This window comes from Oncorhynchus masou, unplaced genomic scaffold (assembly GCF_036934945.1).
Source record: "Oncorhynchus masou masou isolate Uvic2021 unplaced genomic scaffold, UVic_Omas_1.1 unplaced_scaffold_2412, whole genome shotgun sequence".
Classification (NCBI taxonomy): domain Eukaryota; kingdom Metazoa; phylum Chordata; class Actinopteri; order Salmoniformes; family Salmonidae; genus Oncorhynchus; species Oncorhynchus masou.
Genome location: NW_027008866.1, coordinates 12,501 through 20,000, shown reverse-complemented (window position 1 = coordinate 20,000; position 7,500 = coordinate 12,501).

Below are 7,500 nucleotides of genomic sequence, written 5' to 3'. Positions count from 1 at the left end.
TGAGAGAATGTGAGTGAGGTCCTTTAGGGGTTTATGTGTACTCTCATAACCAGAGAGAGGCCTGTTCCTGGATAGGGAGTTAGGGCCTAACTGCCTGTATGTGTCCTCTCATTCCCTGAGAGAGAGGCCTGAATCCACTGTCCTTAAGGGGGGCAGAGCAGTCCACTGTCCTTAAGGGGGGCAGAGCAGTCATCCTCTGTGGAGGAGAGCTGCTCTGTCCCCCCCCCTTTTTTGGCCCAACTGCCTGTATGTGTACTCTCATGCCAGGAGAGAGTCCTGTTCCTGGATAGGGAGTGAGGGCATTTATACCTGTATGTGTACTCTCATGCCAGGAGAGAGAGGCCTGTTCCTTCATAGTGAGTGAGGGCCTTTAGGGGTTTATGTGTACTCTCAAGCCAGGAGAGAGAGGCCTGTTCCTTGATAGAGAGTGAGGGCCTTTAGGGGTTTATGTGTACTCTCATGCCCAGAAAGAGGCCTGTTCCTGGATACGGAGTTAGGGCCTGGCCTGTTCCTTGATAGAGAGTGAGGGCCTTTAGGGGTTTATGTGTACTCTCATGCCCAGAAAGAGGCCTGTTCCTGGATATGGAGTTAGGGCCTTTATGCCTGTATGTGTACTCTCATTCCCTGAGAGAGAGGCCTGTTCTTGGGTAGGTAGTGAGGGCCTTTATACCTGTATGTGTACTCTCATTCCCTGAGAGAGAGGCCTGAATTCCACTGTCCTTAAGGGGGGCAGAGCAGTCATCCTCTGTGGAGGAGAGCTGCTCTGTCCCCCCCTTTTTTTTGACCCAACTGACTGTATGTGTACTCTCATGCCAGGAGAGAGGCCTGTTCCTGGATAGGGAGTGAGGGCTTTCATGCCTGTATGTGTACTCTCATGCCAGGAGAGAGAGGCCTGTTCCTTGATAGAGAGTTAGGGCCTTTAGGGGTTTATATGTGTACTCTCATGCCCAGAGAGAGGCATGTTCCTGGATAGGGAGTTAGGGCCTTCAGGGGTTTATATGTGTACTCTCATGGCCAGAGAGAGGCCTGTTCCTGGATAGGGAGTGAGGGCCTAAATGCCTGGGCCTTGCCTGGATATGTGTACTCTCATAACCATAACCAGAGAGAGGCCTGTTCCTGTTCCTGGAGTGAGTGAGGGCCTTCAGGGGTTTATATGTGTACTCTCATAACCAGAGAGAGGCCTGTTCCTTGATAGAGAGTTAGGGCCTTTAGGGGTTTATATGTGTACTCTCATGCCCAGAGAGAGGCATGTTCCTGGATAGGGAGTTAGGGCCTTCAGGGGTTTATATGTGTACTCTCATGCCCAGAGAGAGGCCTGTTCCTGGATAGGGAGTTAGGGCCTTTAGGGGTTTATATGTGTACTCTCATAACCAGAGAGAGGCATGTTCCTGGATAGGGAGTTAGGGCCTTCAGGGGTTTATGTGTACTCTCATGCCCATAGAGAGGCCTGTTCCTGGATAGTGAGTGAGGGCCTTCAGGGGTTTATGTGTGTACTCTCATGCCCAGAGAGAGGCCTGTTCCTGGATAGGGAGTTAGGGCCTTTATGGGTTTATATGTGTACTCTCATTCCCTGAGAGAGGCCTGTTCCTGGATAGGGAGTGAGGGCCTTTAGGGGTTTATATGTGTACTCTCATTCCCTGAGAGAGGCCTGTTCCTGGATAGGGAGTGAGGGCCTTTAGGGGTTTATGTGTACTCTCATGCCCATAGAGAGGCCTGTTCCTGGATAGTGAGTGAGGGCCTTCAGGGGTTTATATGTGTACTCTCATGCCCAGAGAGAGGCCTGTTCCTGGATAGGGAGTTAGGGCCTTTAGGGGTTTATATGTGTACTCTCATAACCAGAGAGAGGCATGTTCCTGGATAGGGAGTTAGGGCCTTCAGGGGTTTATGTGTACTCTCATGCCCATAGAGAGGCCTGTTCCTGGATAGTGAGTGAGGGCCTTCAGGGGTTTATGTGTGTACTCTCATGCCCAGAGAGAGGCCTGTTCCTGGATAGGGAGTTAGGGCCTTTATGGGTTTATATGTGTACTCTCATTCCCTGAGAGAGGCCTGTTCCTGGATAGGGAGTGAGGGCCTTTAGGGGTTTATATGTGTACTCTCATTCCCTGAGAGAGGCCTGTTCCTGGATAGGGAGTGAGGGCCTTTAGGGGTTTATGTGTACTCTCATGCCCATAGAGAGGCCTGTTCCTGAGTGGTGAGGGCCTTCAGGGGTTTAGGTGGCACACCGGCAGGTGCATTTTGGAGCATTTTTCAATTTTCGGGTTCCCAGGTGCCTAATTCCAATCACCAGGTGCACGGATGTATAGGCGCACCTGCTGGGTAGGGGTCCGCAGTAGGGTGCTCTCAGGCGGGCATGGGTATGTGGCACACCGGTAGGCACCATGGTTTTTTAATTTTCGGGTTACCAGGTACCGATTTCCAATCACCAGTGAGTGAGGGCCTTCAGGGGTTTATATGTGTACTCTCATGCCCAGAGAGAGGCCTGTTCCTGGATAGGGAGTTAGGGCCTAACTCCCTGTATGTGTACTCTCGTTCCCTGAGAGAGAGAGACCTGAATTCCACTGTCCTTAAGGGGGGCAGAGCAGTCATCCTCTGTGGAGGTGAGGTGCCCATCCTCTGTGTAGGTGAGGTGCCACTTCTGTGGAGGTGAGGTGCCCCGGTGCCTATTTCCAATCACCAGTTGCACGGATGTCCATGCTAATCCGCATCCACCGACATATTTTAAACCGTCCATAAATCAGTCAGGGAGGGCGCCCATGGATAGAGGGCCGTGGTAGGGTGCTCACAGAGTGGGCATGTAAGTGTGGCACACCGGCAGGTTCATTTTGGAGCATTTTTCAATTTTCGGGTTCCCAGGTGCCTATTTCCAATCACCAGGTGCACGGATGTATAGGCGCACCTGCTGGGTAGGGGTCCGCAGTAGGCTCTCAGGCGGGCATGGGTATGTGGGACACCGGTAGGCACCATGGTTTTTTAATTTTTGGGTTACCAGGTACCGATCTCAGGCGGGCATGGGTATGTGGCACACCGGTAGGCACCATGGTTTTTTAACTTTCCAGGGTTACCAGGTACCAGGTACCGATTTCCAATCACCAGTTGCACAGATGTCCATGCTAATCCGCATCCACCGATTTTTAAACCAAAATCACCAGGATTGCACAGATGTCCATGCATAATCCGCATCCAATCACCAGACATATTTTAAACCGTCCATAAATCAGTCAGGGATGTCCAGGGCGCCCATGGATAGAGGATAGAGGGCCGTGGTAGGGTGCTCACAGAGTGGGCATGTAAGTGTGGCACACCGGCAGGTGCATTTTGGAGCATTTTTCAATTTTCGGGTTCCCAGGTGCCTATTTCCAATCACCAGGTGCACGGATGTATAGGCGCACCTGCTGGGTAGGGGTCCGCAGTAGGGTGCTCTCAGGCGGGCATGGGTATGTGGCACACCGGTAGGCACCATGGTTTTTTAACTTTCGGGTTACCAGGTACCGATTTCCAATCACCAGTTGCACAGATGTCCATGCTAATCCGCATCCACCGACATATTTTAAACCGTCCATAAATCAGTCAGGGAGGGCGCCCATGGATAGAGGGCCGTGGTAGGGTGCTCACAGAGTGGGCATGTAAGTGTGGCACACCGGCAGGTGCATTTTGGAGCATTTTTGTATAGGCAACCTTTTCGGGTTCCCAGGTGCCTAGGCACCATTCCAATCACCAGGTGCATGCGGATGTATAGGCGCACCTGCTGGGTAGGGGTCCGCAGGTAGGGGGTTCCCAGGTGCCTAATTCCAATCACCAGGTGCACGGATGTATAGGCGCACCTGCTGGGTAGGGGTCCGCAGTAGGGTGCTCTCAGGCGGGCATGGGTATGTGGCACACCGGTAGGCACCATGGTTTTTTAATTTTCGGGTTACCAGGTACCGATTTCCAATCACCAGTTGCACGGATGTCCATGCTAATCCGCATCCACCGACATATTTTAAACCGTCCATAAATCAGTCAGGGAGGGCGCCCATGGATAGAGGGCCGTGGTAGGGTGCTCACAGAGTGGGCATGTAAGTGTGGCACACCGGCAGGTGCATTTTGGAGCATTTTTCAATTTTCGGGTTCCCAGGTGCCTAATTCCAATCACCAGGTGCACGGATGTATAGGCGCACCTGCATTTTGGAGCATTTTTCAATTTTCGGGTTCCCAGGTGCCTAATTCCAATCACCAGGTGCACGGATGTATAGGCGCACCTGCAGTAGGGCGGGCATGGGTATGTGGCACACCGGTAGGCACCATGCTCTCAGGCGGGCATGGGTATGTGGCACACCGGTAGGCACCATGGTTTTTTAATTTTCGGGTTACCAGGTACCGATTTCCAATCACCAGTTGCACGGATGTCCATGCTAATCCGCATCCACCGACATATTTTAAACCGTCCATAAATCAGTCAGGGAGGGCGCCCATGGATAGAGGGCCGTGGTAGGGTGCTCACAGAGTGGGCATGTAAGTGTGGCACACCGGCAGGTGCATTTTGGAGCATTTTTCAATTTTCGGGTTCCCAGGTGCCTAATTCCAATCACCAGGTGCACGGATGTATAGGCGCACCTGCTGGGTAGGGGTCCGCAGTAGGGTGCTCTCAGGCGGGCATGGGTATGTGGCACACCGGTAGGCACCATGGTTTTTTAATTTTCGGGTTACCAGGTACCGATTTCCAATCACCAGTTGCACGGATGTCCATGCTAATCCGCATCCACCGACATATTTTAAACCGTCCATAAATCAGTCAGGGAGGGCGCCCATGGATAGAGGGCCGTGGTAGGGTGCTCACAGAGTGGGCATGTAAGTGTGGCACACCGGCAGGTGCATTTTGGAGCATTTTTCAATTTTCGGGTTCCCAGGTGCCTAATTCCAATCACCAGGTGCACGGATGTATAGGCGCACCTGCTGGGTAGGGGTCCGCAGTAGGGTGCTCTCAGGCGGGCATGGGTATGTGGCACACCGGTAGGCACCATGGTTTTTTAATTTTCGGGTTACCAGGTACCGATTTCCAATCACCAGTTGCACGGATGTCCATGCTAATCCGCATCCACCGACATATTTTAAACCGTCCATAAATCAGTCAGGGAGGGCGCCCATGGATAGAGGGCCGTGGTAGGGTGCTCACAGAGTGGGCATGTAAGTGTGGCACACCGGCAGGTGCATTTTGGAGCATTTTTCAATTTTCGGGTTCCCAGGTGCCTAATTCCAATCACCAGGTGCACGGATGTATAGGCGCACCTGCTGGGGCCCGCGCAGTAGGGTGCTCTCAGGCGGGCATGGGTATGTGGCACACCGGTAGGCACCATGGTTTTTTAATTTTCGGGTTACCAGGTACCGATTTCCAATCACCAGTTGCACGGATGTCCATGCTAATCCGCATCCACCGACATATTTTAAACCGTCCATAAATCAGTCAGGGAGGGCGCCCATGGATAGAGGGCCGTGGTAGGGTGCTCAATCACAGAGTGGGCATGTATTTTAAACCGTGTGGCACACCGGTGGGCATGGTGTGGCACACCGGCAGGTGCATTTTGGAGCATTTTTCAATTTTCGGGTTCCCAGGTGCCTAATTCCAATCACCAGGTGCACGGATGTATAGGCGCACCTGCTGGGTAGGGGTCCGCAGTAGGGTGCTCTCAGGCGGGCATGGGTATGTGGCACACCGGTAGGCACCATGGTTTTTTAATTTTCGGGTTACCAGGTACCGATTTCCAATCACCAGTTGCACGGATGTCCATGCTAATCCGCATCCACCGACATATTTTAAACCGTCCATAAATGTCAGGAGGGCGCCCATGGATAGAGGGCCGTGGTAGGGTGCTCACAGAGTGGGCATGTAAGTGTGGCACACCGGCAGGTGCATTTTGGAGCATTTTTCAATTTTCGGGTTCCCAGGTGCCTAATTCCAATCACCAGGTGCACGGATGTATAGGCGCACCTGCTGGGTAGGGGTCCGGTGCAGTGTAGGGTGCTCTCAGGCGGGCATGGGTATGTGGCACACCGGTAGGCACCATGGTTTTTTAATTTTCGGGTTACCAGGTACCGATTTCCAATCACCAGTTGCACGGATGTCCATGCTAATCCGCATCCACCGACATATTTTAAACCGTCCATAAATCAGTCAGGGAGGGCGCCCATGGATAGAGGGCCGTGGTAGGGTGCTCACAGAGTGGGCATGTAAGTGTGGCACACCGGCAGGTGCATTTTGGAGCATTTTTCAATTTTCGGGTTCCCAGGTGCCTAATTCCAATCACCAGGTGCACGGATGTATAGGCGCACCTGTGGGTAGGGGTCCGCAGTAGGGTGCTCTCAGGCGGGCATGGGTATGTGGCACACCGGTAGGCACCATGGTTTTTTAATTTTCGGGTTACCAGGTACCGATTTCCAATCACCAGTTGCACGGATGTCCATGCTAATCCGCATCCACCGACATATTTTAAAATCCGTCCATAAATCAGTCAGGGAGGGCGCCCATGGATAGAGGGCCGTGGTAGGGTGCTCACAGAGTGGGCATGTCCAAGTGTGGCACACCGGCAGGTGCATTTTGGAGCATTTTTCAATTTTCGGGGTTCCAATCACCAGGTGCACGGATGTATAGGCGCACCTTGGGTAGGGGTCCAATGCACCAGGTGCACGGATGTTGCATGTCCATGGCGCACCTGCTGGGTAGGGGTCCACCGGCAGGTGCATTTTGGAGGGGTTCCCAGCTAATTCCAATCACCAGGTGCAGGATGTATAGGCGCACCTGCTGGGTAGGGGTCATGGCTCTCAGGCGGGCATGGGTATGTGGCACACCGGTAGGCACCATGGTTTTTTAATTTTCGGGTTACCAGGTACCGATTTCCAATCACCAGTTGCACGGATGTCCATGCTAATCCGCATCCACCGACATATTTTAAACCGTCCATAATATTCAGTCAGGGAGGGCGCCCAAGTAGAGGGCCGTGGTAGGGTGCTCACAGAGTGGGCATCAGTCAGGGGCGCACCTGCTGGGGCGCCCATGGATAGAGGGCCGGGTTACCAGGTAGGGTGCTCAATCAGAGTGGGCATGGATAAGTGTGGCACACCGGCAGGTGCATTTTGGAGCATTTTTTTAATTTTCGGGTTCCCAGGTGCCTAATTCCAATCACCAGGTGCACGGATGTATAGGCGCACCTGCTGGGTAGGGGTCCGCAGTAGGGTGCTCTCAGGCGGGCATGGGTATGTGGCACACCGGTAGGCACCATGGTTTTTTAATTTTCGGGTTACCAGGTACCGATTTCCAATCACCAGTTGCACGGATGTCCATGCTAATCCGCATCCACCGACATATTTTAAACCGTCCATAAATCAGTCAGGGAGGGCGCCCATGGATAGAGGGCCGTGGTAGGGTGCTCACAGAGTGGGCATGTAAGTGTGGCACACCGGCAGGTGCATTTTGGAGCATTTTTCAATTTTCGGGTTCCCAGGTGCCTAATTCCAATCACCAGGTGC